The sequence below is a fragment of the Nothoprocta perdicaria genome, unplaced genomic scaffold (assembly GCF_003342845.1).
Source record: "Nothoprocta perdicaria isolate Ctin4 unplaced genomic scaffold, notPer1 scaffold_448, whole genome shotgun sequence".
In the NCBI taxonomy this organism is placed as follows: Eukaryota; Metazoa; Chordata; class Aves; order Tinamiformes; family Tinamidae; genus Nothoprocta; species Nothoprocta perdicaria.
Window position 1 is genome coordinate 61,618 of NW_020455697.1, and position 11,737 is coordinate 73,354.

Consider the following 11,737-nt stretch of genomic DNA (forward strand, 5'->3'; position numbering starts at 1 on the left):
TTTTCTTTTCTTTTCTTTTCTTTTCTTTTCTTTTCTTTTCTTTTCTTTTCTTTTCTTTTCTTTTCTTTTCTTTTCTTTTCTTTTCTTTTCTTTTCAGGATTCACATTGCCCTGAAACAAATTCTTTGAAGAAATATCACTGTATTTGCCTAGATTAGTTCCCAGACAGGCGCTAGCTATGAATGTCATTTTTAACTTGCACCTATAGCCTTGTAGCAAGATCCATAGTTATACCAGGTCATGGGGATGCACATATCAATTTAAATTTATCACTATCCACAAGACACCCCATCTTCGGGGCAAGACCCCATGCAGACCTTCTGCAGGTGCTGGCTACCCCAGCATCTCCCTTCTGCACAGGTAGGAGAAAACTTTGATTTATCCATTAATCATGGGGATGGGATCCAGTGCAGAGCACCCTGGAGATGTTTTCCCCCTCATCAAGCAGGGGATTTTCCACTTAGATTTCCATGTGCAGGTAGAAAACGGGCATGTGAGAGGTGTGTGGCTGCTAAAATGTGGGTAGTGCCAACAATGAGGTCAATAACAATAATAATGATGAGTAATAATAATAATTCCCCTCTCAGTGTTATGGCATAGTGTCCCTGGCGATGATGCTCCTTCCTCTGGGCACAGCGAGATCCCAACCCACAGCATCCCAGGTTGGGACTGGGGTGGACGTGGTGCAGGGAATGGTCCTGTTCTCTGCTGCAAGGCTGGAGGAGGTGGTTGATCTGCTGCCGAAGAAGAGCCCAGACCTGTTCTCTTTTGGGACCTGAAGGGGCATCTCCAGAACATCTGTTGGGTGTCTGGTGAACAGCTTCACCTTGCATTTGTGCTGACACATTTGAAAAATGGCTTTGATTCTCCCCGTATACTGTTTCAGTGATTCATTCCTTATGTTCATTTACTCAGCAGGCGTTGAGTCAGGAAATAAGATTGATGCTAAATTTATATGTTAATTTTAATATTGAAGCTATCCTGTATTTGAAGAATAAGATCAATTCTTCACTTTCATTCCTTACGTGGTACTGCATATTGTCATTACTGGAAAATAAAATTATTTCTGAATGCATACTATTGAAACTTCAATTTTAGTGGACATAAACTCTGAAGCATCATTCTTCTCCCTTCCCTATAACCAACTAACTTCACACTCAAGCCGTATTTGATGTTCTCACACTAACCTGCCACAGAGAGATGCCCATGTGAATCTTTCCACTGCAATAGGTATTTTGCTAATTTGTGCTCTGCCACATCTTGCAGTATCACAAGTGGGTCTGCTGCATGGTTCAGCAGCACCCACCACGTAGCATTTGGAAGGAATTCCATTGAACTTCTGCATCGTCTCCTGGAGAATAATTCCATCGTTTTCCACCAAAACAACAGCATTTGAGAGCCCTAGCCACAGCTATGAGCCTGCCATGCTTGCACACACAGCAAATCCTGACCTTAGGCTGAGGATTAAACCACAGAGCAGCACTGGAAGTGGATCCTGCAGGTGAGGTATCCAGAGCATCGCTGGTGCAGGAGGACACTGCATCCATGGAGGGAGATGTTCTCCAAGGATGCTGTAGCAAAGAGAAGATGTTCATAGCTCCTCACTGGTCCTGGCTCTTGTCAGACTCTCCTGAAGCTGAGTAAAGTGATTTTTTTGGTGTTTTTGGGGAACATGGGTTGCTGCTTTTTACACTGCAGGGTCTGCAGGGGATTGATCTGAAGGAGAGAGAACAGGAGCCCTTACTCTGCCCATGGGCGTTATGACGATCCGTAGGACAATTTAAACCTCAGGTGTCTCCTTTCCACTCTGCAGGAAATAAAAATATCAATTATGGGGATTTTATGGTTATTACCAAAATTCTTAATAAGATTAAGTGCACTGGATATAATAGATAGCATAAATATCATGGTTTTTTTTTTTGTTGTTTGTTTGTTTGTTTTGCTTTGTTTTGTTTTTTTTTTTTTTYTTTCCCAAAGAAAACTTGGAATGACCCTACATTTCCCATAGCACAACAGTGCCTATTGGCAACAAGAGAGTTGCTTCCTGCAGAGCTCAGATCTACTCACTTCAGGTAATACTGAGCCAGCCTCTGTCATGCAGTGGCTAAAACCCACAAATCTGGATGACTTGAAGGGAAATTGCTCACCCCGAGAGCTGAGATACCCTTCCATAACATTTTGGTTTGGAGATGGGGCCCTCTGTCTTGTCTGTATCATGTTGAGAGCCCTTCTTTCCTTGGAGAGAGGCAACAAGAAAGTTCAAATTATATAAACTACTACAAAAGAGACAAACTGAAAAGAAATATAGTGAGGCTCTTCCTCATTAAATCTTTTTTTTTTTTCTTCTAGTGTTAAGGCCACATGACTGATCTGACAAAGGATGCAGAATTAATCATGGTGTGGAACGATACCAAAGGAATACTGCAGAAAAAAAATCTAGCTTTTATTCTTCTGTCTGTCCGTGTTAATTTCTCTGCTTTAACACTAGAAGCAGGCTCCTGACAGCAAAACTTTTCCCTAATAATAAAATGAACAAATTCATGGAATGCAGAACTGGGTGGGTTTTAGCTTTTTACATAGTCTTATTCCCCAGGAAAGTAAGGGTCATATCTTGTATGGAAATGCTTCACTGAAAAGTAACACTTTTCTTCAAGAAGAATAATTTTTAAGCTACAGAGAATCATTCTGCATGACTACGTGTTTTTTGCAAACCCCGTTTTTATAGATTTGACCCAATGCACAGACAAGAATTATATCTTAAATCATGTGGCCTGGTCACTGGTGCTGTTATTGCCAGTTGCATATTAGTTAAAATCACTCTCCTGTGTTTACTTCTCTGCAATTTTTATATTCCTAAGAGTTTGCAGAGATATAAGCACCAGGACTCTCTATATTCTACCTCTCCTATCTCCATTGCCTAAGCATTCATAGCAGGCAAACCTGCTTTGAAAGCTTTGTCAGAAACACAAATCCTTCAAAACATGAATGGCAGTGATCCTAATGGGAGGAGGAGTTGGGTTCTTGGTTCTTTATGTCCAGAGGCTTTGTTTTGCTATTCAGTGGCAGATAGAGAGTATTGATTGCTGCAAACCTTGCTCGTTGATGAACACTGGGGTTGGTGTTGCTGTGTAGAACTTGTCTAGGAGCATAAATGTGTGTGGAGGAGGCAGGACATCCTTCCTGGTCTTTGGGGATTTCTGGGGACTCATCTTTGCCAGGATCCAGACCATTCCTTAGGACTATTGGAGTCAACGTACGTGTGACTCTTGCCTTGGAAAGGGAACAGAGAGATCTACAGCACAAACCCAGCATCGAGGCGAGTTGTCCCGAGCCCATTCTCCTCCTCTTGGAAAGATCACCACATGAAGATTTAGAACACTCCTATGATGTATGGATACAGAAGGCTAGGACTAACTCACCAGGCGACTGGTATATATTTAACACCGAAAATCCCAAGCAAGCATCCTGCTTGTTGAATTATTATCTGGCGTTCAAATATTTCCTGATTTGGCCATCACTGCTGGCTGCTCTTTTAGCAGATTTTCCCTTTTCTTCCTGCTGTCCCGTTGGTCTGGCAGTGGGAGAAATAGCTGTGGTTGTGGGTGTGGTGTGAGGGAATGCGATCAGCACCGTCCCGCTTTCTGCCCTACTCTTCACCTCCTTTAACTCCCTGCTCTTCCAGGCTGCTAACTGCACTCCCAGGACTCAAAAATCATGCCAGGGACGTTACTGCAACCTGGTTTTAATCCATCTGTAGATAATTCAGATTTGTCCCCAAGGTACAGTTGCTTTTTCACTGTTGTTGTTAAACCAGCACCCGCAGAAATCCCCGTTGCTGGAAAGCTGGTGTGTGAGCCCAGCCCAAGCCTCCCTCCTCCTCCCTCCGTCGGCAAAGCACAAGCTCAGCTGAAAATGAACTGTGTGCACCAGATACTTGAGAGCTCCTCGGGAAATGGGCTATACTTTTGCCTTCCAAGTGTCTGGAATTGCAACTGTCTTTGCATGCATCCCTGAGCTGAGCTTAGAAAGAATTGGCCCCAAATGACTGTAATCCGTTATTCAAACCTACGCATAAAGTAAACTCCGTCTTGCACAACTTGACACAAGCATCAAAAGTACGGACTTGTCTTTGCATACAATAAGACAGTTTGGGGATATTCCAATCAAATACATGATGCCTTTGGAAGAGCTAATGAGTTTTTTGGTTTGAGAAGGGAACTCAATAGAAAAATGACTTCGTGACACTGGATACGCTCAGTTTGCATGGGTTCTCTCGAGCCAATGGCTCCATCTAGTGTCAGTGTAGTCACAGCACTGTCACAGCGATGTGCCAGCCACAACCATTGCAAAGACAGTCCCTCTGCCTTGTATCTCGGCTGCTGCCCCGCTTTCCTTCAGCACAAAAAACCACGCATGGCTTCACTGGAACGGGGACGGGTGTAAGATGCATGGCTATAGCTCGAGGCATGGATGGTGACTGTCACATCCTCTACATCCTCAAAGACAGGCAAGTCTTTGGATCTTACGTGTAGTATACATTGAGCTGTTCTCAGATAGGAACCCAGGAAGACTCTGGAATTATGCACCTTCCTCTAAATCTATACTGAAACATGAAGACTGTCAGAAGGGAAAGGAATATTTTTTTTGCCATCTCCTCTTGTGTTTTTTATTTGTTTTAGCCCACATTGTATGACACTATCTTCCTCTTTTCATATGACTGTGTCTAAGCCAGCTGAGCTCTCTCCTTCATGCTTGGCTTGACAATAAACTATTTGGCTGAATGAAGTGTCCTAGAGATCTAGCAGTGACCATCACCAAATATGAAGACATCAGAGACTGTTCCCTGCTCTCTTTCCCATACAGCCCCATCAGAGCACTGGTCAGTAGTGAGAAATGGGAGCTCCCAGGAGAACTCCTCTCCCTTCTGCCATGGATGCACACATTCCAAAGACAACTCTTGTGGTCTCTAGTGGATGTGAACCACTGGTAAGTTCATACCCTGACAGGGATATGATGAGTTTGAGGCACTAAAACCAGTAAATTCCTTTGCTGCCATCTCTTTACTAGGTTGTATTTAAAAACCTGAGATCCCATTTAAAGTTTACCTAGATCTTTCAGAGTCCAGTGCTAATGCATAAGCAATTGCTGCACTGATGTTTTATGACCAATAATTCTGTAAGCTATCCTTTTACCTGAAGAGGTAAAGGCCATCTTCACTATCTGAGAAGAATGTGGGTCCAGAACACAGGTGAGGGATGAATTTTTCACATTGTTTGAGCTGCATGTAATTTATCCTATCTTTATTCTATTCTCTAGCAATAGCAATTTAATGTCAAAGATGTGCCTTTCATCCCTTTGAAAAATTCCCTATTGTGCTTAAAAGTAAACCAAACCCTTACCCAAGCAAGTAGAGGCACCTGGCATCAAAAGGGTGACCGGTTGGGAGCTCAGAAAGGGACACAGCTCTTTTTCATGTACTCCCCTTGCATGGAAGTAACATAGAACCCCACTTTTTGATGTGTTAATTAAATCAATCCTACATCAAAACTTCTACCACTAGCACTCCAGCTCCTTTCCTTCGTGATGAACCCTAGTGGCTGAAGTTACTGAAATCATAAACTAGTGTAACCTGCGAGGCCAAAGCTGCACGAGATGCTGGGGAGCAGTTCATTTCACCAAGTTAAGGACAGGAAAGATGTCACCACCATGCACAGCTGAAGGCCAGCTGTGTAGGTCAGTGCTGCAACACTATCATCGTCTCCATCCTGGCCAGGATCAATGGCATTAGATGATGATGATGGTAAAAGGAAAACAGTCATTTCTTGCAAGTGAAGGCCAATGAAGTCAAATCATAAGGCCAGATCCAAGCTGCTCAGCCTTGACAATTTGGTGTATAAACCACCGTTGCCTGCTGGCTGTTTTTCACACTGACAGAAGTTATTTTGATGCCACATCCATTGTGACTCTTCAATTGCCATACAGTATTTGTTTGCATTCTCTATAATATCTAAGCTGCTCAAGAAACAAAGTGCATATTTCATGTTATCTAGTGTCAGCTTTATTCATTAACATGCTAGCCTTAGTTAACAGGCTGCTTACCTAGCTTTTCTAGGTGAATGACCTCAGATTCTAAGGAAACTTGTGAACATACCCTTGCATCCCTGTATGTTGCTTTCTCAGGATATATGTTGCTTTCTCTGGGAACCTTTTCTTACTGTGTACAGAAAAATTAGCACATAATCAGATTGTTAGCATCACTGTCATGTGCACACACACAAAATCATTAGTAATGCCTTTGGGAGATAGCTGCAGAAAGAACTACCAAAGTTTCCAAACTCCATCTAGTGGGAGAAAATCAAAAGCAGAAAATGATGTAACATGGTGTGCTTGCTTATTCATATGCTTTACATAAGGTGGTCCCATGCACACTCAAGTATGCACAACTTTGCCTTGAATTTCTCCACAAAATCAAAGACATAAAAGGTGGGTTTTTTTTGTCATATTGGATTATGTAGAGGTTTCAGAAAAGAAAAGAAATAGAGTACTTGGGGAAAACATATGTCAAACTTTCTACATTTTGAGAAAGGGAATGGCGAAAGCTGGGGTCACATGAGGTTCACCTAACACTTCTTATATATATTTTTTTAATTTTACTATTTTTAAATTTTAAGAGCTAACCCCACTGTTTAAAGAACACTGTCATTCCCATTGCTACCACTTTTCTGCCTCTTCAGTCGTAATTCTAGACTTTGGAAGAACAAGATCCATCTAGTTTAGGAAGCTTCCTCTCTTTAACGGAAGAATGCATAATGCCTTTTTCCCACCATTGTCATTTATAGCATAGTTTTAGACAAAATATTGTTACTGGTAGTGAGAACATTCGTGTCTGATTTAGTTGGTCTCATTTGCTTTGTTCATGTGTTTTATGTTCGACCTGGATGAAGGGACGCAGCAAGTTTGCTGATGATAGCAGACTGGGAGGAGCTGCTGATATCCAAGAGGGTCGTACCAGATCCAGAGGGACCTGGACAGACTGGACAACTGGGCAGTGAGAAACCTCATGAAGTTCAACAGGGGCAAGTGCAGGGTCCTGCCCTTGGGGAGGAATAACCCTGGACACCAGTACAGACTAGGGGTGGACCTGCTGGAGAGCAGTCCCGCAGAGAGGGACCTGGGTGTCATGGTGGACGACAAGATGACCATGAGGCAGCAGTGTGCCCTGGTGGCCAAGAGGCCAACGGGATCCTGGGGTGCATTAAGAAGAGCGTCTCCAGCAGGTCGAGGGAGGTGATCGTCCCCCTATACACAGCCCTGGTGAGGCCACATCTGGAGTACTGCGTCCAGTTCTGGGCTCCCCAGTACCAGAGGGATGTGGAGCTGCTGGAGAGAGTCCAGCGCAGGGCTACGAGGATGATCAGAGGCCTGGAACATCTGCCCTATGAGCAAAGGCTAAGGGAGCTGGGCCTGTTCAGCCTGGAGAAGAGAAGGCTGAGGGGGGACCTGATCAGTGTCTATATATAAACACCTCAAGGGAGGCAGGGAGGAGGAGGGGGCGGCCTCTTTTCAATGGTGGACAGAGACAGGACTAGAGGAAACGGCCACAAGCTGAGGCACCAAAAGTTCCACACGAACTTAAGGAAACACTTCTTGACAGTGAGGGTGACAGAGCCCTGGCACAGGCTGCCCAGAGAGGTTGTGGAGTTTCCTTCTCTGGAGATCTTCCCAACTCGTTTGGACCCAGAGCCCCATGCTCTGGGTGACCCTGTGTGTGCAGGCGGTTGGACTAGATGAGCTCTGGAGGTCCATTCCAACTGTAATGACTCTATGATTCTATGATATATTCAGTACCATGACATAGCTGTATCCATGAACTTGCTGCTAAGGCCTTGAGGAACTCCTTCTAGGGTAGATGTTCAGGACACCAGTGTTTTGGGAAACAGTTGTGGGGAGAAGCTCACTGCCTATCTCCAGCATGCAAAATCTGTGGATCTATGAGCCCTGCAGATTGGTTTCCTTCTCCACAGACCCAGTGCTATTCCCACTTGGAGTTGCCTTGCTTTGTTTGGTTTTGAGTTTGAATAGGATCTTCATTTTATTAACTGACTCTTTGGCTTTGCATTTGCCTCCTTTCCAGGTCTTTGGCCTGACCCAGGGGCCCATGGAAGGTGCGTTTAATAAAATAACACTGTGTTACCACAAAGTGCATTCACCATGTAACTCTTCACTGGTGCACATAAAACGAAGACTAAGCCTAGGACAGAAATACCTTGAATACGGCCTCAAGTGAATTTCCTTATGGACTCCACTGCTGAGTGTTTTCTGATATTCCCATTAACAGTAACGTTTTTGGAACACGTCCCTTTTCAGTAGTGATATTGCCTTAACACGCAATGCAGACAGCGAAGTTTACATCAGCAAAACTCATTCCTTGACATTGACTGTCGGTGGGTGAATGCCCTTGTAGGGATCTTGTGCAGGAATCTAGTGCAGATTATTTTCCCACAATAGGCTTTTTCTTAAAGTTTTCGTTCATGCTGCATAAAGTATTTATGTTCACACAAAATAAATCCCTTCACCTGTGAGTAAAATACTTTCTTTATAAAAGGAGGCCTGTTCTAGAGCTGTCTTTCCTGCGCCCTGATTTCTGACTCTCTGTCACTTTCCTATAATAAAGCTGCTGCTTTATAATACTCGAGGTACCCTAAAAGGATAGTGCTGTGTTTATGACTGAGCACTGTTTGGGCTGGCTTAAAGCTCTGATTCTTTGTCATGGGCAACTGAAAATAAAACACCGCCAAACGCAATAAACAGATGTTCTGCCTGCCACAGGAGTTCCCATTCTCTGCCGTATTTATATCCCAGAACTGTCCCTTTCCTCGTGTGATCAAGCCTTTTTATTAGAGATGTGCCAAGCCATAAAGCCCCATTCGGCCTCCTGCGCCGTGCCTGCTGCCTTTACGTGCGAGCAGCAGGAAATGACTGCGGAGCAGAGCATCCTGCGAGGGATTACGGCCCAGAGCCTGCTCCCCTCTTTTAGGCCTGTGGCGTGCGAGGTCTGCTGCAAAACACGAGCTTGTAAACTTGCATTGCTAAAGCCCAAGGCTCAGGAAGCGTTTTGGGGGAAGGTCGGTTCATCCTGTCTCTGATTTTGACCCGTGCTTGATGCACCATGAAGAGGTGGCAAAGCGACCCACGGTGCTAAAGCACCTTGCCACATGCTTCCCCAGCTCCTCGGTGGCAACAGCAAACTGGTCATTCATAGCAGCACATCTGGCTCGTCCCGAGCACCTTATTTATGGAGGTTCAGTCGCTGATGTGTTCAGACAGCTGAGAGGTGGACAGGCTACGATGACTTGCTGCATATTGCTGGCATCTGGTGCATCCCTGATAAATAGCCTTTCAAATGTTGTTTTTTAATTATCCCAGTCAGCCGATCCCCTTGCTTTGTAGTTGTGAAAGCAGCGCTGTTAACGCTCTGCTCTTGCTCACTAAAAAATAAAAATAAAAATCCCAGCAGCCCACAAAGTAAGTGTGGTTGGGGTTGGATGACTGTTCACTTAACATATTGAAAACATTTTTATTCCCAGCAAGAAGATATAGAATGGCCTTTCTTAGCTTTCAAGTTAAAAAAAGAAAACAATTTTTGAGGACTATCAGTACGGCAATATTAACATAGTGTAGGAAAATCCGTGCAGGATGTTGCTTCACATTGCGATTCAGGTTGTGCTTGGAAGGACATTCTGTACTTCTTCAAGTGCATTAACTCCACTGCACAGAATATGGAAGAAAATGTCTTTATTGACAGATTAAACGATACGATCAGGAAGACACAATCAAATCTGGTTCAAAAATAAGTATATGTAACTCACATGGTTCAGCCAAACTCCACACATGTACTTCACTTTCAAAATACAACCCATGGAGTGCAAACAACTCATGGACAACCTGGCAGCAGTTTAGTGCCTCTTTTCTGATGGTACCCACCCATGTGATTTCATATTTCTCAGATTTGTGACACATACGATCCAACAAACAGGGCCAGATGGAAGTCATTATAATTACATCAGTTACTACTGTGGGTAAACTTGCCTGTGCAAATCATTTGTGTTTTAAGCTACCATAAGCTATGCTGAGAAGCAAACAAGAAGAATAGGCTGCAAACATCAAGTGTTCTGCAAAGACCAGCTCTGCTAATTATTGATTGATAACAACCCTACCTTGAGGGGGTCTGAGGGGTGTTGTTGTCTGGGACATTCAGGATATTTTTGAACAATTTATACATGTCACCAAGCATGTAGATTTCTGTGAGAGCCTTTTTTAAGGCTAGAAGTAAGAAGGCAAGTTAGGCCAGATGGGATGTGAAGGGGACAGATGAGGAAGAAAAGTGTTTGCAAGCAGGACAACTACACCTGCATGTTGTGAGGCTGGCAGGTAATGAGGGCGTTTGCATGACATAAAACTGTCATTGTGAGCTGCAGAGCAAGTGTATTCCTCAAACAGGTGTGTGCGAAGGCAGGGCAGGAGGAAACGGAAAGATTTCCTCAAGGAGCCACTTCTCCAGGCGGCTCCTCCAGGCCAGGGAGCTTCCTGGTCCCCAGGGACACTTCCAAGAGGCCTTTGAAGTGAGTTTTCCAGCAACGTGGGCTAGCGAGGGGTCTGCAAGGGCAGCCGTCCCCGCGGACCCTATCAGGGGAGAATTAGGACGTTTCGTTCTTGTAAGTGATACTTTCCTGAGTAAACATCCCCAGGTCCCTGTGATGTGTAACTAATGGGGTGCTAAACTCTCAGGACTGGTTTAAGACTCAGAAAGCACACGTGTTGCCAATCCATCATGTTCCTAATACTAATTAACATAGCAGGGACACAATAAAGCCCCAGAACTTGCACACATTACCCAGCTCATGTTACCGCTCCGCAACAGTCTCTCCATTGAGCTAGGGAAAGCGCACGCTGGAAAAACGAGACGCGGCCAAAGAGGAGAGCCGGGGACTCTCGTTTATTATTGCCCATTACTGTTCGGGTACATCATGCACTGGAACTCTCAGGCTGTGTGCAATGACGCTCCTGCCTTGCCAGCATTCAAATATATTGCACTGCTGGAGAGGGTCTGCCCAGGCAGACCTGAAAGGGCACCTAATTCATCAGTTTGCATCACTCTTCTTTGATTTTCAGTCTCAATAAAAAGAGTATTATCCTTAAGCTGCCATCAACATAATTGTCGCTTGCATTCTCAGGCTTAAAATAGTCCCTGTGTAGACAAATGAACGACTTTAAGCCTGAGAATGACCCTGTGTAGACAAAAAGACGAAAAGGTGAGATTTTGATTAAAAATCAAAATTTGGCCAGGTGAAGGCTTATTTGTAGGTCCTTAAAAATTGTTGCTTTTCTTAGGACATATCAGCAGACTCATAATACTTTCTTTTGATCTTCCACTGATCTTGAGAGAGTTAATGTGGTGTAGCACTTTATGTCATGTAGAAAAACTGTAAGTGACCAGGAAAGTGAGAGATGAGAATATTCACACCCTAGGCATTTATAGTGTCATTTGGTGAAATCTGTTGGGCTTCTCACCAGCCCTGGAAACTACGAGGTGTCTCCTATGGTTGTTCATCCTTGAGTGGCTTGCTTATGGAGGAGATTAGTTTAATCTCCATGGAATGGCAATCTGATAAACTGTTAAACTTACAGCCTGATGTGCCAGAATCTTGGGTATATTCTTGTTTTTCTTTTTCTTTCTT